Source organism: Anomalospiza imberbis, chromosome 5 (genome assembly GCF_031753505.1).
Source record: "Anomalospiza imberbis isolate Cuckoo-Finch-1a 21T00152 chromosome 5, ASM3175350v1, whole genome shotgun sequence".
Classification (NCBI taxonomy): Eukaryota; Metazoa; Chordata; class Aves; order Passeriformes; family Viduidae; genus Anomalospiza; species Anomalospiza imberbis.
In genome coordinates this window covers 19,183,338-19,205,391 of record NC_089685.1, presented here as the reverse complement: position 1 = coordinate 19,205,391, position 22,054 = coordinate 19,183,338, and the positions used below count along the sequence as shown (strand labels likewise).

Genomic DNA, 22,054 nt, shown 5'->3' with positions numbered 1-22,054 from the left:
ATTAAGAGAAATTCAAATTGACACATTCAGTGCAAGGAATCTAAATATCTCAAAGGTGGAAACAGGCATTTTTATGACATTTGAGGGAACAGGACCTATCCCTACAAGAACTTTATAAACCTCTGAAACATCCTGAGTCTTAGCTCCCCACTGTGTCCAGTGTGATGGACAGCACCCAGTCAGCCACCATGGCCTGGGAAATACCCTGCATCGACCCAGCAGCCCACTGTGTGTTCCTGCCAGCACCAGTCAGCACTGAGCAAATACACATGCAAGAATACAAACTGTAACATTTACTATGTAGAGGTAGGCATTTTAGTTAAACTGAGATTATTTTAGAAATTTTTTCAAGTTTTTTTTAACTTGTTTCAGGTTTCCATTGGAATATCACCAAAGTTTGAGCAATATAGTTGACAGGGCCACAGTTGGATATTATTGTCTTGAGCCACTTGCATGCCTCAAACCTGTCTTTATTACTTTGAAATCTGATATATCATATGTAGGAAGATGAACAGTTTATCTAAGTCCTTGAAAATCCATCCTGTTTGTCATTAATGCATTCCTAGATTTAGGATTCAAATAGGATGCTATTGTATTGCTCATTTTCTTAAAATGACTAATCAATTTGCAACTGCCATTTCCATAACTATGCAAATACACTAATGTGCTTCTAAAAGACAAAGGTACAAAATTATTTTCAAATACTAGTCATTTAGCTAGCACTGATTAGAACTTTATACATTATTAAGACTGTATAATGAGTTCTTCAGTTTTAAAAATGATTTTACATCTAGATTTATTAGATGCTTGAACTTCTTTATATCAACACTAGAACCAGATGATCCACCCTGGTCCCTTCCAGCTTTACCCATTCTATGATTCTCAGAATCCGTGACTTGACTTGAAACCCTGCTTGGTTATAGAAAAGGTTTATTCATTTTCCTAGAAATACTTAGTATAACTTGTAAGTTCCATGTCTTACTATGTACTCAAAATATGGAATGATATCTATTATATTTTTATTTTTCAAGACAAAAATGACATATAGATATTTTATGATTATGTTTTCAGCTGAAATTTTCCTCTAAAGACTAGAGATCATAACTATAATCTCAAATTCTTCAGTTCAGGAAAAAGATTGTGTCACTATATTTTATGAAGATGTGAGTTGAATTAAGGACTAAGAATAGCTTTTAATGTGTAGACATTTTTGGTACCAGATAATAGCTGAAAGTATTAATTAAATAGAAGTGAGAACTGCAGCAACTTCCCCAAGAGGTGTCTTCTTGTAGAAACATGAATGCATAAGAAAGAATGGAACTTGTTTTTCAGCTGACTATTCCTAGCAATGTTCTGTTTGAAAGACTTATAATAAATTAAGTTTATATTGCTGAGTTTTTGTTTGAATTAGGACATTCAATTTGTTTTGATAACTTTTATTTAACTAAAAAATGTAAATGCTTTAGGTTCCACTGAATTATCTGTAATAGAGTTTTGAAACTTTAGGAGAAATGAGATGAAAACCATTGATGACTGGACTTCATCATTTTTTTCTCCAATTTAAAATTTAAATTTTTCTGTAAAATCAGAATCATCTTTTCAGCTCTAAAATGTAGATTATGATGTAAATAACTCCACCTGTTTTTTAGTTAATTAATTATAGAGCAGGATTTAGAGGGGAGTATTTTTCCTGTAGTTTAAGGTCCAGAACTGTGATCAAAGCAATCTGCAGCCTAACGGTAGCACTCTCTCAGGATTACATGAAATAGATTTTTTCCCTATTTTTAAGAATAAATTTGCCATTGAAGCATTTCAGAGTTTTTGTAGATGCCTAAAGTGGATGCGTTGAATAAATTCTTTTGGTAAGTAAAAATTAAAGAAAGTTGTAATGAACAAAACAGTAATATAAAAAAAGTCAGTTAATCAGCTTCCTGGAATAACTCAGTTTGACAAGTGATAATTTAGAATTTTTTTTTAATTTAAAAATATAACTACTTAGAGAAACAAAAATGTAACTGTCTAGTTTGCCGCAAAAGAGAACACAATCTGAAATGAGCTCATTAATTTTACTGTAATACTGATTTTATTTGGTTAATTGCAGAGTAACACTGATTAATTATTTAATTACCACAAAACAGACTTCTGTATATCAAGCCCAAGAAAAGACTGCAGCTCCATTTAAACTCATTAAAATGCTATTGTGTGGGTACACGTGAATGTCTCTCTGGAGATTGAGAGTAGAGACAAATGGAACTGAAGAGGTTTCCATCTCCATAGACTACAGTTCAGGTCCACTTTGTCCCCTGGAGAAAAATGGGAAAAGTCACTGATGGCTGCAGTCTTGGCTTTAGTATTTCCCACTTTGTGTTAATACAAGTATAACAGATGCAAAGATTCTTCCCCAAATGAAGGCATGAAGTAATAGAAGTCTTCATGGACCATACACATGGCCCATCCACATGGACAGGATAGCTGAGCACTGTAGCCTTTGGATAGCTAATCAAGGGAGTATAGAAAGTGATTTAGGTCAGGCTGGCACTAAGTACTACATTGTTTTTTACCATAACTGAATATGTAGAATGGGTTGGAAACCCTTAGGGTATCTTGCTTGGATTCCATTTGCCACTCCAGAAGGCTCCAGAAAGCTTTTTATAGATCCCATGTCATATCTGCCAGCTCCCTGATGTCTGGTCTTACTCAAGGTCTTGGAGTATCCTAGGTCTCTTGTCCTATTCGAATTTGTGTTGTGATTTGTGAAAAAAGGAGCACAATCTGTAAGGAGCCAATGATTTCTTGCCTGCTCAAGTGAAATAGGACCACTGCAGGTGCTGGTCTGGTTAAATTATACTTCTGCCAACAGTACAAACTGGCCAATTTAAATAATTTAAATTATGGGGATGAATTAATAATGAAATTAAGATATATATCTCTATGTCTCTATCTATTGAGGAGCGGAAGAAGCAGAGCAGATCTGTCAGGAGGTACAAATGAGGTGCCACAGGTGAAGTCTTCTCTGGCCATGCCCTCACTGAAGCGTGCTGTCCTGAAGACTGTGAGCAGGGCAAGCAGAGCTGCAGTGGTGACAATAGAGTCCAAACTGTAGTAACTTGATTGCTTTGTAACTAAAAGGATCAGAGCAACTTGCACTGTATGAGCTGAGTACCATATTTACTGGCTGCAGGAATATGTTTGGGCAGCAGAATAAAGCTCTATATCTCAGCTAACAGTGGCTTGTGGAGACTCTTTGTTTTGGGAATCTTTATTTCCAACTGCTCCACCCAATGTGGTGGCTGACAACTCCTGTCCAACAATAGTAGAGATAATCACTAATACCATTTAATATGGCATAGTATTAAACAATGCTATGAATATTTAGCAAATGTCTTTAGTGTAACCTCAAGTAAATTTTTTAAACTTCTCTTGCCACCAGTGCTAAAGATGAAAAAAAAAAAAATTTACACCAGATCTAAGAATGGAGATCAAATGCTTGGGAATTTATGCCCTATTCAATTTACTAATAGTCATTAATCTTCAGTGTAATTTGAGAGCCAGTCCCATTTCCTTGGAAAGACATTCCAAATTCTAGGTGAAATAATGGTCAGGGCAGAAATGTGTGATTCTGTAAAACTGTGTAATTATACAGAATGTGAAATTTAAGAGCTCTTAATTAATGAAACAATTGCATTTTACTTTTATAGTTTGCCCAGCTATCTGATATACAAAAGAGCATGTGCATATGAAGATGTATATGCATTTCCTTTATGCACATTGTGCAACAAATTCAGGGAATGCAGTTAACAGAAAGATAAACTTGCTGTGCTAACATTTTCCCTGCCCTTCCAGACTTAGCAGGGCATGTATTTTTATAGTTTAACAAGCTTTCCTATTAAATTTTGAAAAATGAATCTATTATTGACATACTTGAAACATATTCAATTAGTCTTGATTTGGTATATTTGATTTAAAGGCTTTTGATTATTTGTTCATGTTCTAACTTGACAACTTAGAAATGGAGTGAAATTAACCTGTCAGGAAGGATTAATGAACAGATTTTTTTCACAAGTTTAGATGATTTACAAGAATTTCACTGCAACTGATCTTGCCATTGAACCAATATTCATTTCTGAAAATGGATTAAAGGTCCATGTGATGGTATCCTATACTTTCATATACTAATTAACATCCATTTATCAGAGGGGTAAAATGAGACTATGTAAAGCAGTGAACTGCTCTGTGCCATAATTAAAGCCAAATTGTTTCTCATGTTAAAGAATGAACACATTTACAGATTATTAGTATGTGCATTAAATACAAATAAGCATAACTGATGGAATAACTAATTAATTGAATGTTACTTGAGCCCATTTTTATTGCAATAAGTATCCTGTAAAAGCACTGCTTATCTGCAGTACAAAACTGTTTATTGACAAGGTGTGTTTCTCTGCTTAGCGAACAATTCTTAATAGTTATTAATGAAAAAGTATATCAGAAGACGCTTCTGTAGTCTGCTAGCAATCTGTGAATAATTTCTTAATTCTCAATGTTCAGCATTTATCAAATTCAGTTATCTCTAGCTTTGATAATCTGATAAATGGCAGCAGTGGAAGGAGCAGGCTTAAATGTGCCTTTAAAAAAATTGTTTCCATTCTGCCTCATCTCAGACTACAGCTGAGGAGGAGTTAGGGCAACATCTTTTGTTGTAAAACATGTTTGGTAAGATTGCCAAGGAAGAACTTTACATTGTAATTTTACCTGCAGTAAGTTTCTTCCTTCATTGCATATGGATTATTGTGGACAATAATAAAAGCAGAAAATAATTGTCAGAAATTTAATCTTCTGTAAAAACTCATTAAAAATACTTTATTTAAGTATTAAGAAGCAAATTATCTGTCTGTTCAAAGGAAACATACACCACCTGGCCACTATATGAAAATATGTTCTTGTTCTAAAGTTTAGTGATTGCAATAAATTTGTTTTGCAGTCAGATTTTGATTGAGGGAATCTGACTGGCTCAACTGAGATGCCCCAGTGACTTTAATGTGATTAATGCAAAATAAGTACCTTTTTTCTGAGTTGGTATCAGCTGACTAGAGAGACATCTCCTTTCAGTGGATAGATACAGTCAGTCAGGTGGTTACACACATTGACTATTAATGCCTGGATTACTGCCTAGATTGTATTAGGGGCTGCATCAATTTGGTTGTGGTCTGTAGTCAGGCACAACTACCAGTATAGAAGGGTGAGAAAAAGATGGTAGAACTATGGTGAATAAATTATTTGGGGAGCAAAACAGTGGATAGTGACCGATACTAGAAAACAAGAGCAAATGGAGAATAACAGCTGAACAGGGAAATCTGGCTGAGAAACCAACAGGGAGATATTTTATCAAATAAAAAATATTTCCTCCTCTTTCCTATTGCAGCTTCAGTGTTACAATTACTCTTTTTAAAACAGAAATTGTTATTTTGGCATTTATTATTTTGTCACAGACATTTCTTGAATTGTAAAAATGCAAACAAATGTAATTGTCATCTTTTTGAAGTCATGCAGAATCTTACCTAAGACAATTTGCATCCAAATTAAGTGAAAGACTCTTGGTGGTTTTCGAGGACAAGAATTGATCTCTCTGTTTTAAAAGTACGAGGGAAGATACTTTTCAATTCTTTAGAAATCATGTGTAAAATGGCTTTGTGTAGATAATCCATCTTGATTTCACTGTTGTAGAGTAGTAGATACTCTCCCTTATCCTATTGTTCTCTCAGGTATACCTTTTACAAACCACACTATCCTAAACAAGATGGTACAAACTCAGTGATTTCAATTTTTGGGCAATGGTTGTAAGTTTTTAACAAGCTGCATATCACAGGTTATGTCCATTTTCTTTTGATCTACATAAGAGTGAATTTCAGTTTATGCACAGCATGTTCATTTTGTATCGGAATGATATTTTAAAAAAGAAAATTCATTAAGTAATTTCAGGGTATTGGCAAATGGGCAGGATTAAACACTATTAAAATAATGACTTGTCAGCGTATCATTCTCACCACACTGCATTTTAGTATTAACAAGACAACTCTGGATCTCCTATGGTGGTAATTTTAGATACAGTGATTTCTCCAGGACATTATTTTGTAAATAGACTTTAACTATTCAAGTTCAGCAAGTTGTAAAATATAAGTTATCCTGATCATTTTATTGAAATACAATATAACATGCCAGTATTAGGAAAGAGCTCTCTTACATCTAATATATTTTTGCATGCTTTCCATATGAAGAAGACTTGACCTTTAGCCAAGACAGTTTCTGTGACTTTTCTTTAATAAAATGAAAATAAACTTTGAAGTAAAAAATTACCAATTAAGGTACTTTTAATGTTAAAATTTCACCAGCAATTTGCACAAATGACTATGCTTAAATTTTAGGCACATTAGTACTAATATTTTATCTTGAATAATCACAGGTTACTAAAAGTTACTGGATAAGGGTTAAAATAACCCCCATAAAGCTTATCTACCTTGCAGTATAATGATTCCAGGTTCTATTGAATTGCTAGGAATGTCTTTTAACCCTGGGTAACCCTTCATCCTACAAATAGTCCAAGTTCCCATTGATCTTTCCAGTTAGTTGTGGTGTTATATGGTCAGGTGGCTTCATCTTACATTCATTCAAGGAATGAATAAGTAGCAGAATAAGCAGCACATCCAGAACATGGCCCTGAGTGCCTGATTACTCTGGATCAAGCTGAGGCAGACAGGGAGACCCAAAGGAGATCTTCAGATTACCATTCCCCTCTCTAAGCCACGCTGGGATTGTTAAATACAATTTAACTGCAATTCTGTGTCCCTTCACTTACCTTCATTAATCACAGTGGATCTTGCCTGTATGTATTTCTGAACCTTCAGCTCTCTCTTGTCCTGTGCTCCCTTTACTGGAATCATTGCTATTACTTATTCACAGTGTGGCAGTTGAGAAGTGCCCTGGAGCGAGACTTTTTCCTAGTATATGGACACACCTCATCATGTTAGTGCTGAAGGAAGGCCTGGAAAATCCCTTTTTCCATTTGCCATCTTGCCTTCCAATTGACCTATATGTTTTTCCCACTCAATACTAAATTTATACAGCTCAAAGTGTTTTTATTTGCACTCATCATTTCTGAAATGCTGAAATAGTTTGTATCCAATAATAAGGCTCAAGTAAAAAAAGTGTAGATGATTGATTTTGTGCTTATTTTACTACAATGAGACGGTATTGAGGTACATCAGAGTTCTATTTGTACCAAATTAATGCTTTCAATGTGATTTTACTCTGTCTGGGATGAATTAGATATGTAAAGTTAAATATGTCTGAAAGTCTATTTTCAGAATAAAGGCCTTGCTCTGAAGATTTCTTAAAATTTAACTAATTCTTATCTTTTCCTGTCATAGCATAAGGATTATTAAAATGAGGGTCATGCCCATATACAGGGACCCATAGCAAGGGCTATTTTCCACAGCTGGACTTTTGATATTTATAATTTTTAAAGCCACAATCAAAAGAACATTGCAATAGCAGAAGCATTTTTGTAAAAGGAAATAATCAGAGTGTTTATAGTGTTTCTTAATTTTTCTGCTTTGCAATCTTCAAAAAGACAATGCAAGAACATAGATAGATAGACTGATCGATCAATTGATAGATTGATAGATCAACAGATCTCCTTCATTGAAATTGCAAAAGTTTCTGGGGCCAGGAAAGCAATTTGTGAAAGCAGAGAGAGAAACATTTTGCACAAAGGAAATTAATAAAATGCTCCCCAGTGGTTCTGAAATGGGAATGCTAAAATATTTTCCTTGCTGTGCATGGGATAATGGGGTCATCATAGAAACAGAGTTGCATATTGGGACCACAATGGCACAATAGTTCTGCTTCCAGCAGCATATAACAGCTTTTTGCCCCTCTTCCTGGGGATAGGGTGGTCTGCAGACCCACTGGCCCTCGGCCCTGGTCTTTCCCATGAGAGTGCTGCCATAGTTATAAACGCAGGAATTTGGAGAATCCTTCCATGGGTATGCACTGCTGGAGGTTTACATCTCTGAGGCCAAATGCATTGCTTGCATGTAGGCTGAAGATGAAAAAATCTCTGTCAGGCTTCTTACTTCTGTCACTCCAGCTCTAAATATATTTTCTCCTGTTATTCCTTTACATACATGTGTATAATGAAATATTCTCTTGAACAGGCGCAAAATGAAATATTCTCTTGAACAGGTGCTTTTGAAACTTTTCACAACAGTGCAGCAAAATAAGACCACCTCTACCAAATGCATCTGGTAATAAATGTTAAAGAGAAACTGTGGAATAACAGAAAAAGATGTGAAAAATATGAGAAGAAAATATGAGACGTTTCAGGGTAATAGAGCTTTAGCTCTACTTGGTGGCTGTCAAAGCTTTCATAACATGTATGTGACAAATTGCAATTGCTCAAATCTATTTCTTGTTAGTACATTCTCTAATAAATGAAGAAATGTAAAGGCTGATTTAAATTGCAAATCTTACACAAATTCTAATAAAACTGTTGCAAAATTTATGTTTTTTTTTTCTTTTTTTTTTGTAGTGGGTGAGTAAAGACAAAATTTTAGTAAAGTGTTCTGCATCAACATGTGCCTGCTGTTGCATGCACAGAAAGAGAACGGCTTATTTTCCTGTTAAAAAAAAGTATAGAAGTGAACTGTTATTAATTTAAAATTATTATACTGTAAGTAGACTAATGCTTTCTGGGGAATGGAAAAGCAATGAGATGGGTTGATAGAAACTTATTATATGAAAAGAAGTCTGCTCCTGCTTTAGAGAAAAAATATATAAAAAGAAAAAATAAAATATTAAGTGGAAAAAAAAAGAGGAAGTAAATGGGATGTGTGTGTAGAAATTGAGACAAAGAAAGATCTGTTACACAGAAAATTTGGAATAGAGTTGCATGAAAGCTTTGATTGTTTCTACCTTGCTGTGGAACCAGTCTGCTGGAGATCAGGACTAAGCACTATTTAGTCCCTCTTTGGGCTTACTGAGCCTGTTTGGACAAGTTCAGAACATTTTACAAGTTCAAGCTTTCCTCACAATCGTGTTCACTGAAATAATGAATAAATTGCATCTCAGAATTCCAAAGCAGTAACAAGTGACTTCTTTATTCAATATTCATTTCTATGCACATGCTGAGAATTGTACAGGGGAATTTCAGTTTTTTGTAGCAGTGAGAGATAATCATTTGGCTAGAAATATTTGCTTGATCATCTTTCTTTTTTCTTGCTTAGCTTCCAGATCAGCCAAATCAGTGTTAAAAAAACAACAAAACAACAAAACAACAAGTCTTTAAAACTATAACAAAGAATAATTCTGTGCCTGTTTTACCAAAAGGACACAGTATGTGAAGATTCTCTGGAGTGTACACTCCTTTATATGAAATGCTTTGTCATCTTCTTGCATTTTTTCATTCAAATAAAAACTGTAATGCTACCTTAATTGTGAATCCTCTGGGTGTGAGATGGGAGGACATTCAATACTACAGATCTGTTAAGAGGCAGCTGTTACATTGCCATGGAACATGATGACATGGTACATATTCCTAATCAAAATGTTTGGTTAACAAGAAGGTCAAAGAAGCAATTAGTGGTGGAATACAGTTCTACTGTGTGCCACGTACTATTTGACTAAAATACAAACTGACAGCAGGGTGATTCTGACTGTTGGACTCACAGAGGTGACCTAGGGCACTCTATCAAGCTAAGTTTGACCCTGACAGCTTTTGACCAGCTATTTGTTGTCATATCTTTCTGACTGAACAAGATGACAAATATACACAAGACCTCATGCTCAAATGCTGCATTCTGTGAAGTGAGACAGATTTTGACCTTTAATTGGAAGAGGTCTCTGGGTCTTGTGACTCCACATCTGCTATCTTTATTGTATTGTAGTGGACAGAAATTCTGTTAACTACTGTAGCAGTATGTGCTCCCAGAATAGGAAAAATGTAGCTGTAGTTAAATGGCATTGGAAGTTTATTTATTCCACAAGGCAGTCCTTTTAAAAAAAAATGAAAAAAAGATTGCTCTGACTTTACAGAAGAAGAGAGGTTTGCTCCAAATAATAAGACTCTAATAATTCATGCTACTCAGCAGTGATGCAGAGACCTAACATGACAAAACAAAAGAAAGAAATTGGACTCAGTCTGAAAATAGTTGAATAAATAAATAAGAACTTTGTCCAGGGATAGAACATTTGAATAAATATATGTTTACATTTTTATAAAATATAATAAAAATATCATCAATTTCAGAAGTTAGCCTTTCAAAAAAGGAGGAAGAAATTATCAATAATTTTTTTTTGTGGCAGTACCCAAAACGGAAGCACTGTTTTCTTTAATGAATTAATATTTTTCAGTTGACCTTTAGGATATGTAGATTACCCAGGCAGAATTGCTTACCATGGATGTTTTCATTTGCTATCAAACAACAGTTGGCTAAGCCTTGAGATATCATTTCTTTATTTGATTTCCGTCTGTTTTGTGTGCACTTACATATTTCCATGCCTATGGTGTTGGTATCTGAGTATGTTCAGTTGTTTGTCGACTTCTATTCCATCTCTCTGAAAAATAATTTTGCAAATTATAAATTGAGAAAAACTGCCTTAGATAAATGAAAAAGTATAGAAAGGCTCTTCACTGGGGAGCTGACTTGTAAAAAGAGGGTCAAAAATCAGTGAGCAACAAAACAACAGAGGACAGCTTATGAATTAGCATGGAAGAGTATCAATAACCATGTGGCTTCTCATTCCTGCTCTTGGACCACTTTTGTAAAGCCTTTAATGGGCAAGCTGGCTAGATGAATACCTTGTGATCTCAGTTTCTTTTGTCTTAGCCCTTCCACACATAACAGCTCCAGGAAGGCATGAAGAGGGTCACTGCTCAAAGGGACCAGGCATTTTTGAGGTGCCACTCAGCTGCTTCTCAGTATCACAGCTTCTAGTCTCCGGCTTTTACCAGATCCTTTTGTCTGGAAAAGCTCTCAAATAAGTCTTATTCGTCACTTTTCTCTACTTGCTCTTCCCAAAGTTTGCTGTTCAGCCCCCATTTTTATTAGTCCTGCATTCAGCTACTGGCTGCCTGCTTCCCTTTTCAATGATTGTTCCTCAGACTACTTTTTCCTAATTACAGACTGCTAGCCTGTAGCTAGAGCCTATCTACACTCAATCACATGTTTTTTTCACTGAAAAACCTGGTTTGCCATTTTTTCCCTGGTTCAGCAAACACACCCTAGAATGGTGCCTCAGTCCTACCTATCCTATTTGGAAAGGATGACAGGACTACCAGTATATTAACATATGTACCACAATATTTCTGGAAGTATACAGACTTACTTGATATAAAAATATAACTGCATTATTTAGGCTCTGGTGAACCATTTAATATCTCATAAAACACTGCTTCCAACATTAATAGAAATCAAGAGAGGTTTGAACATCTTCATATTACTTATTATTTCAAGCTATTTTAAAGTGTGTAATGATTAATGGCAATGACTTATGATGGGAGAATGTCTAGTGGGTACCATGCTGTCAGCACTAAGTATTTTTGTCTCTGAGAATGTAATGTCTCCATAGAGTCTTTAATCATATAGTTGATTTTAGTAGGCATATAGTAGGCATCACATGAGGACTATTTTTTGGCAAGGATTTCCACATCCAGGCTGTTGTCTAAGAAAAATGTTAATGATAAAAGCAGGATAAAAAATGTTTTGTCAGTAAAATTCTTAAAGTAACAGCCAGAGAGGCATTACAAACACTAGTTTCATCTAGGTAATACAGAGACACCTGCAGAGATCTGCAGAAAAAGATACTAGAAATATAGAAGAACTCTACAGTGTGAGACTGCATGAATGTGAGGAGAAACTAGCCTATAAAACATATATTTAGCAGAATGTAGAAAAAGAAAATAAGGCAGAAAATCAGGCATTTGTTTGCAGTACGAAAAAGGCTCATAACTGGATTTGTGTCTTAAGAAATACCACAATTCAATCTCTTATTCCAAGAGAAAGCTGTGGTAACAGCCTTGATGAAGTGTATGCTGATGAATACTCTGTAAATAGTAATCATTTGCAATTATTCCTAGTAGCTGGATGTTGTCTCTTTCTGTTTTACGTTTGCATTTGGTTCAAGAAAGATGTGAAAGGAATCTTCTACTCCAGCAGTTTGGCTTCTTGTCCCAGTTAAAGCTGCATGAAAAGAATTAAATTCCCCAAACTTTATACAGCTTAAAAATGTTAGTTGGGATGACTTTATTTATTTATTTATTTATTTTTAAAATTCAAGACCCAGCAATTAGGCCATTCTCTCTTCCTAATACATTACCTGCCTGTGGCTGAACACTGGGGATTTTTGTTTTGAAATATTCAGAGATTTATTCAATTGTCTAAAGATAGGTTTCTAATTAAGATACTGTGACTTAATCACATGGGGCTGGTTGGGTGCCTTTAAGACCTATGGGATACTTGTGCTTCTCTGAAAAGGCCGTTTCAGTATCTTATACGGTTCAGTGTGTCTGTGTCAGGCAACTAATTTGTTATTCAGAAATGCTGAATGTGGAAGCAATCAAACCAACAGTATTTCTTCAAGCAAAATTAAAATGTTTCTTAATACAAATTCTTCTTTACTCTCTGTTAAAATGCACACACTAACATATAAGACCTGCAGGAGACCTAAATTCCTTGTGTTGGTCTGGAGGTGTATACGGAAGTGTGTAGGTCATTTGGTGAAACAACATCAAAAGGGAGGTCCAAGTTGGGCTCTTGCCAGAGCACTTCATTGGGGTCCATTCTCAAAGTACACAGAAGAAATGGGGTATTGAGAACAGACTTCAGGACTAATTGATGACCTCTTTCCCAGCTGATCTTCTTCCCAAGGCAAAAATATTTCTGTTGAGCCAATGTACCACCTGCCCAGTGGTCCTGCAAACCACTGGGTCTGTAGTGCTTGTACCAGTAGGTCCCCTTTTGATGGAGTGGGAACAACATGGTCTCTGCAACAGTCAAAAAGCTGAACAGATTGCTTGTTCGAAAGGCACTATATAGGACTCCAGCACATCTAGTTGTTCAAAAGTTTATTGGCCAAGTACTGTCATCTACACCGTACAAACCATAGCACTTTCAAACCCTATGTTTTTACATCTTTCTAAGATGCTCATGTTTGCATAAGATCCAAAGAAATGTTTGCACTCCTAGAAATCCTTTTAGTTCTGCTCAAATTCATGATCAAGAACATCCCTATCTACAGTTTTATGCTTTCTTCTGGGTTATTGTTGGATTTCCTGCTATCTTCATGTTAAGTACAGAATTTTAGCAATTGCTACAATCCTAGTGCACACACCAAGGGTCTTGGGACAAATTTGCCATGTGCTGTTTAATATTTCCTTTGTGAATTTACGTTTTGCTGATTTTGTGTTATATACCAAATCATAGCAAGTTCACTGAGATCCCAGGAATGCTAAGTGGTGTGAAGAGCAGATATTTTTATGACTTAATTTTCCAAAATATATTTTTAGAAATATATTTTTCTGAGACACCACTGTTAACTTTAATTTCTATTTATATTCTTAATATTACTGTTCTGTTTCATTTAGCCCATGAAAACAGGTTGCAATAAGAGAGGCTGCCATTTGACTTATAACTTGCTCCTGCTGCTGATTCCATGTTATTTCACATTTTACTTACATTCAACAGAAATCAGTCCAGCAGCCACAAACGGTTTTGATTTAAAATCAGCATGTAGAACATCAGCACAGAAACAAATTATAATATATGTTTCGAAACCAGATGAATGCCTTTTTTCTCTGCTGTCAGAAGTAAAAGGTGTCTTCTTGGCATTCCCCATCAAGTAGCACTTTACAATAGAACAAGATGTTATGGTGCTGCTTTACAGTCAACATATGTAAAATCAGATTTTATCTAGTCAGGTTTAGACACTGAAAAAGACACCTCTTTTGGCTGTGACTGATATTCAGAGATTATGTGGTTTTTTGTTTATCTTGGTTTTCTTTCACTTTGTGCTCCTGTGCCAACTTCTGCTCTTTCCCACTTCTTCAGGTGTTTCGAAAGCAAGAAAGCACTGCAGTTTGCTCCAAGAAGAGTGGTATTACTTCCCATGATATAATTCAAAAGGAATTGCTAAAATATTTGGAATTTCCTCAGTAAAGATTTTCAGCTTTTCATGTGTATTTTGGGCGCTTGTGGCTGGCTCTGCTTGCCCTGCCCAGATGCAGCTCTGCCCCTGGGCTGGGCAGTGAGGGCCGAGGGTGAAAACCCCCAGCCTTCTCCAGTACAGGTCCCCAGGGCTCCCAGAGGAAGACTTTGGGGTATTAGAGGGATGCAAACTGCTCTTCACATGCTATGTCCAATCACACATGTAATCAGACATATCATCTGTACAATTTATTAAGGATTCAGAGCCTCTTAGGCAGAACTGCAAATGAAGAGAAAGACAGAAAGAGCAGATGCATTGCTCGCTCTTTAAACTGCTCTCCATTTCTGGCTAATCAAAATCCCGCAACAAACAAGACCAGTTCTGTGCATACATCTGTTCAATATTCAGCCTATATTTTTGGTGGTGTCTTGCTGAATTCATTGAGGTTCAGTACCTTTAGCACCTGCAAGATCAGATCCTTGACTGTAACCAGATGGTGGCATTGTAGTATTACAGCAGTTTTCTAAAGCTGTCATAATTTCAGTCAGGGTAATCCAGAAAACCATGAAAAGCAGAGAATCTATTTTAAAGTGGAATTCACAAAAAAATTATGCATGTGCATCTAGAGCTGAAAGAGAGTGCATAAGCCAAGGGTTCTTTAAATCAATAAAAATAATGAATAAAATTTAAGTTTAAGGAATGATCACCAATAATAATAAATAAAATGTTATGTTTAAGAGTAATCAATGTGTAGAAAAATCCAAGCGGGCAGTAATACTTAATTTCTTAATGGAGATCCTTAGTATTTAGAAAAGTCTATGTGATATTGGCTGAGAGAAATTTTAGGACAAAGGAAGGAAATTACACTGGTATATGTCTAAATATGCATTAAATCTGAAAAGATAAAATTAGAGAAATAATATAATTTTATTATACCTATTTTTTAATATTTTTCTTTTCCTTTTTTTTAACCAAGAAAACCATGATATATAGATTGTGGCACAGAAGCATGAAGTAGAAACATAATAATTCTAAATGTGATTCTACCACATTATTTCACTGTCATTTCCTATAAGTTATTAACCTCCTCAATTTCATTCTCTTCAGTTCTGAAGTAAAATGCTCCAGTGCTTTCAACACTGAAAGTACTGATTAGTTAATATCTGCCTGTCGCCCTGTTCTTTTAAAAGTTTCAAAGTTCTTCTAAAAGTTTTCTATACCTTCTGATGATTACATATTTCTACTGGAGTTCTCACAAACTGTCATATAAATAATGATTGTTTTACATTCTTCTTTGTGAGAAGAGAGAATTCATAGACTGTTAGTTTGACCAGTGTGGTTGGAGAGGTGGCAATTTCACCCTCCAATACTCTGTCACTTTTAGAATTCTATATATTACAGAGTCAGAAATAAACTTCCTCTTTTTCCCCTCTTTTTCATCTAGTGTACGTGTGTAAATTATTTCGTGTTGTAGTGCAACATCTGCCAAACATGTTGGAAACTGTTGTGTGCTAACAACATTTTATCATGTTCACAAATAAGGGTCACAAGGGAACCACTGTTAACCCATTCTCCAAACCAACTATTTTCTGGTACCTCAATACTTGTATTTGCTCGGTGACACTCCTGAAGGGCAGCACTCAGCCCCCATTCTGCTCACTGCAGACCTGTGACTCTTTAATCTCACCACGAACCTGTCTTTTTTACTGTTCTTTTACCCTGACAAGAATGAAAGCATACCACAAATCTCAAAACTTGGTTTGCAAGAGAAAGCTGTTTTTTCAGGTCTGAGACTGCTCATGGGTCTAAACCCAGGGAGGCAGAACAGCAATCTGTGGGCTAGGCACTGCTGTCTCCACTTGGGTGGAGTGGTGCCTTTCCTAGGATAATTTTAACTGCATGCCTTCTAAACAGTAATTAAACCTTAGCCATACTGTGTGAAGAAGTCATGGGTGCCACCTCATAGGGATTTTCTGAATAGTAGGATTTTGCACAGGGTCTTGATAGGTGAAGAAACTTTATCTCTGCTGCTCAGCTCCAGTCTTACTTGTCCTCTGATCTGCTGCCTGCATGAGTTGTCCACTTCTTGGCGGTTGAGCAGCTGATTGGGGATGCTCAGAATCAGGTTGTACATTGCAGAGAAAAAAGGAACATGTTGTCAGGCAGTGCTAGAAAGAGCCCAGCAGTTTGGAGCAGCTCAGCCCACTGTTACTCTCCTAACAAAGTGCCCAGCTGCTAACTGGAAGACGGGGAAATCTTTGTTGCCAGCCTCTAAAAGCTGGGGAAAGACCACCATGGAGGAGCGGGATGAACTGAAAATAGGAATAACTGAGATGGAGGCTAAGGGTAGAGGGCTAATTTGAGCTTGTAATAACTTATCATAAGTGTAAGGCCTACTGCAGCATCTGCAGATCTGCTGTCTCAGTAAGTCTGTGAGAGAGGATGATGACAGTTCTTACTTGCTTACATTGTATAGGCAAGGTGGACAGGAATAAAAGGAAAAGTGAACAAATGCAAAATTTTCCTGAAGCATGATGGACTTCTAACTGAAGTTTCTGATTCTGGAAGGGACTATGTCCTCACCATTACCCTTTCACTTGTGCTTATTTGTGCAGGAATTCAGTGTACTTGTGAGGTGCATCTTTGCCTAGCTACCTTGAATTTGCATACAAATGAATAATTTCTCTCAAATTATTCAGTCTGGGTGAAAACAGTGTCAGTGTGAAATACCACCAGTCCAGATAGTGGGACTACAGGAACTAATATAGTATAGCCTCTAAGACCTGCAGGGTAAATCCCACAGCTTTTTTTTTCAGATGCCATATGCTGATTTGCTGTATAGGTTATTTCCTCATGCCCTGTGGCACTGGCTTACAGCTGCCAGTCTGAATTTGCATGGTGGGTGTAGGGTTTCACTAAAAACCAATCAAGCAGAAAGAACCTCTTTAAGATCTGGCATGTTTGCATGATTTTTAGCCATACCCTCAGTGAAGAGTGAGCTTGCGTTGAACTCACCAAGCTAAGGCATTTACTGCATGGAGAAAACTTGACACAGGATACTATAACTCAAGATAACTTTGAAGTGACGACAGTCCAGAGAAAATGTGATTTTGTCCAGGATCACACTGGAAGGAATTGTGACATACCTGGCTATCACAACTGGTAGATTTGGCCCTACCTTCTTGCTTGAGCTGGATTGCAAAAGCACTCTCTCATAAATCACCTTAAAATAAATGAGGAGGAGGAAAAAAAAAGAAAGGTAGTTTTTCCTTCATTTTAGCAAAAGAAGAGGTTAGCATATGGCTTTTGTTTTACCATTAATTTCTACAGAAGCCCATTGAGCCTGTTTTGTATCTGAAGCTGAAAGCTCACCACTTGTTCAGCTTTTTATCTCTTGTGCTGTGGGTGCAGGACAATGTTACATGACATGAAGGCATAGATAGGGACCCAGGTGCTGCTTCTGACTAAAAGCCTCTCTGTTGGAACTTCCTGACTAATTTTCCTGATTACAAAGACAGCAGGTGACAAACATATCAGAAAAAGAACAAAAGACTTTTTCTGTCCATACTTAATTAAAGGCAGAAGTGCACTCAAGCCTGCCTGGCTAAACCAGAAGGCCGTGAGGGTAATAGTGTTTTAATTTATTGTAACTGTGCAGGAAGAAATTTAGGATGATTGCTGAGAACAATGCAATTAAAATATCGAATTATTTTCCAATTTTTTTGTTCTGGTTTGATTTATGTAGAAAAGGATTATGTTTGTATTTCCTCACAGTTGCTTTTTAAAAAATACAGCACATGATATAAATTTAAAATAGACAAGGTAGCCTGATAAGTATGCAGAATTATATAGTCTTAGCTTGAGTTTAAATGTCACTGAAGGAACAGGCTTTCAACTCCATCATCTTCAGTGGTTACATTATTGGATTTTACCAGTTTAAATTTTGTATTACATGAATCCTATCTAGTCATCAAGTGAAAATGTGGCTCACATATCTTATGTTTCACCTCGCTACTATATGTTCTGCATGAATTCAGTCACCCTTTCACTTCTGTAAAGGTTTTCAGCATAAAGGATTAGGAAAAGAGATGTAATCTTTATTCATAAAAGGCACTTTCCAATGAAAGGCACATTCCAATGAAAATGACAGTCATATGTTAGTAGTTTAACTATGTAATGTTGACATAGAATATCACTAATTTTTATATCTAAGTTATAAAATTTACACAAATTATTGTGCAACAAAACTTCGTCTATGCTTGCCCTAGAAACATTCTGGGAAAATATAGTTATAGTGTTTCTACATTATTTTATTTTTTCATTGCAATTAAAAGACTTAAGATCCCTGCATATTGCAATATTCCCAGTTAATAATTCAGAAGACTTATATTATAGAGTGTTTTTATAATATTAATTAAAATGGAAAGGATCTGCTAAACACCAGGGGTTTAGCAGGGCAGCAAGAGGAGATATTGCTGTAATAAGGCTAGCAAAATACCATTAACTGACTACTCAAAGGTGTAGCATCAACCTGGGGGTTCAAGATGCTTTGAAAATGACAATTGCTCTATAAATATAACTGCTTAACCTTTAGATATATTATTTCACTAGATTTGTAATCATTCCATAAAGACTGTTATTCTACCTCTTTTACTTAGTTTAAATAGTGCATATATCTGTAAAGCCTTCTCTGAACATTCAATTTCTTCAGGATTTTTACTATGCTAAAGAGTTTAGTACCAGTAAAAGTCACAGACTGAATTTCTGAGTCAAACTTCAGTGACGAGGATGGAAGAGCTCTTGACTGGCTTTGAATCCAATTCCAATGTTCTGATACAAAGAAATGAAAATATTTCACATGTATCCTTAAAAAGGTGCTTATATCAGATCATAGGAATTTATATTGGACTCAAGCACTTGCTGAACTTATTTTACAAAATTAAACCATAACTCACAGTTATCCCAAGTGATACTCTATGGCATCTTCAATGAAGATTTGCAATTACATTCTCCTACCTTTAGTTAATGTTCAAAGCCTGAAACTTTTGAAGAATTGGCATAGATTTAATTTGAATGGTCTTCTAAGTTTAGTAAGCAGTTGTGGTTATGCTGCTTGGGAATAGTTTTGGTTGTACTTCACTGTCACTTATGGGAATGAAAAAATAGACTTGTAATGGAAGTAGTTAAATGTGACATGAGAATACTCCTAAGGATCCTCATTTAATAGAGAATGTTATATTTAACATTTTTGTTTTATATTTTTTTTTAAGATGAGAACAATACTAACAGTACTTATGTCTTTTCAGCAAATCTAGGAAGCTGGCCTATTTCTCAATATTGAACATTTAAAAATCCCCAACCCACTGGATTTCTAAAATATGTATCTGAAATAGAAAAAGTTATTGTAGACCACAGAGCATTGCTCTTTAGTCAAGGAATATGTCTAATAGAAAAATTCTGGATTTTCTATTTTGCTCTCTTTTAATAATGTCACAATTTAGGATACTCGATCCAGGGTGTCAAACACATAAATGGTGAGGTACACTTATTTTTTTTGAGATTGTCATGATGATGAATGCAAAGTGGGCAAGCAAGTAATAGCAACAGATTGCCTAATAATTGAATGCTACTGGTATCCATAAGATAATCAAATAAAAAATAATAACCTACATGTCAAAAGAGTAACTTAGATTGCCTAGAGAAAGTTAGTTCTCCTCCTCAGCATGTGGATGAGAAAAGCAAAGCAAGGGTTTTCTATTTAGAATAGGAAAGCTGAGTGAGACTGTGATTGGGAAAATGGTTGGGTTTTCCCTCACTTGCAATAAATGTCATTCCTCTTATACTTTGGCTGAAGGCAAAAAATGACCACATTTATTAAAAAGAAAACATAAACCCCAACAGATTCCCAAAATACAGTTCCAGAAGAACAGTGTGAGACCAGTAAGATGATAAACAACATGCATTAAGCGATACCAAGATAAAGCATCTGACTAAATTTTCCCAGTAGGGTGCCTGTAGCTGGGCAGCTGAAAACATATTTTAGTTAATCTCTCAGGCTACAGTTCAGGGAAGCTCTTCAGTACATGCTGAATCAATTTCTATTCAGGAAGACTGTATGCACAAGACTAAATTTAAGCATACATTTGTACCCCATTGATCTCAATGGGATTTAGGCACAGACCTAATATTAAACATCTGTTTAAATATTCTCTCAAATAGGGACATTATACCAAATGGAATTAAAAGTATTAGTTTTGCATGTTTCTTTAATTTGTTTAAATTCAAGAGACAAATAAGGAATTTTCCTTCTGCAAAGCATTTTATGATCACATTATATCACAGTCTGTTCCACTAAATAACAGTTTAACTGTTTTCCATTCAGCAGTTAAAATGCTTGGTTGTGTGAAGCTGAGCAGGACCATGGAAAGTAGTTCTGGAAGCCTGGCTGCCAGGCATGTGATCGATGCATTCCAGTGCCTGGAATGCCTGTTCTGAGATCTGCATTGCTGTAAGGAAAATGTCTGCAGTACAAAGCTTTGAGAGTGGATTTCACCTCAGTCACCTTTAGTTGCTGAAAGCTCTGTGAAAAGCCTTAATGGGTCATCCTACACTCCTCTTGTAACAAATGGAGAGATGTGGATATCCTTGGAGGACAATTCACCTGACTTGTCTTAGATAAGCATTTTAGATGTAATAAATTGCCCTGGTGAGGTGAGGGACATTTTACTTTTTTTTTTTTTTTCCTGGAAATTCCAGGGGAGTATAAAGTGATGCATTTAGACACCCACTCCTCAGATATCTAAATAGAGTCAGAGGAGTTCTTGTGCAATATGTACATCATGCACATGACATGGTCATTAGCTTAGCAATGTTGAAGTAAGAAAATTACTTTTTATTAAATAAGTATGTGAAACATCTGTCTGGCTTTAGCTTGCTTGGTGTTTTTTGAATATTACATGTTGATAAAATTCCAAGTGCTGGAAATTTCTATAAACTAACTAAATTAATTAAGGGTATATACAAAAAGATTATCTTCTGGTCAGTTATAATTTGACTCCTATTAAGACACCAAGGTTTTGGTGTTAGATTTTAATTTTTTCCCTGAAATATTTTGGAAAATAAGAAGGGTCTTTTGCTGTCACTGTTGGTATTCAAATGGTGGAGGGTACACCCTCCTAAATATTGTTGGGAAAAGGGAATGGTGAGAGTGTGCCACTAAGGTGAGCAGGTAGGCATGCAGTACTTCTAGCTGTTCATCTTCCTTTACCTGGTAGTCTTAGATTAATCTTCCCTCTCTTGCTTTGTCCTGATGTTTTTTGACATCAGAGCACAGAGTACTAAGTGTACATTCTCTGCTCCATTATAATGATGGGACAATTTCTTGTAGGAGCCTTGCAGTCTAAAGGTGATAAATATATTTACTTTCCCTAAAGGAATCAATTAATCACAGAAGTCAGAGATCAGGGAATCTATTTTCTCCACTCTCACAAGCATGGAATATATTTACTCATAACCAGTCCCAGAACAGATTTTAGACAGATGCTCAAGAGGTAGGTAAACATTAACACAGGCAGGCAGCAAATAGTTTGGGTGTTTTTTAATGTTGAGATTCTTACAATTAAACACTGTCACTGTCTTAGGAAAATTAATACAAGAAAATGATGAGAAATAAAAAGCTTCCTCAAGTTAAGTTTAGGCTAATCAAAGAACATCATACAGTGTATATTTAAAGCCAAATAATTTTGATGTTGCCTTTTCGGGTACATACATTTAATATATGTGTTTTTTGCATTGAGTTTAGATGTATTCCTTAAACCCAGGTATTAATTTATACCTCTGTAGCCCTGCTTATGTA

The 22,054-nt window shown here is 35.7% G+C and overlaps 1 long non-coding RNA gene across 1 annotated transcript in view; it reads left to right on the top strand.

The window, feature by feature from the left end:
* Positions 1-20,869, top strand: part of LOC137474959 (uncharacterized) — a 78,140-nt gene extending 57,271 nt beyond the window's left edge. The window contains exon 3 of the long non-coding RNA XR_010999584.1: positions 20,585-20,869. This is a non-coding gene — a long non-coding RNA (uncharacterized lncRNA). The remainder of the gene's footprint in view (positions 1-20,584) is intronic.
* Positions 20,870-22,054: the final 1,185 nt, after the last annotated feature.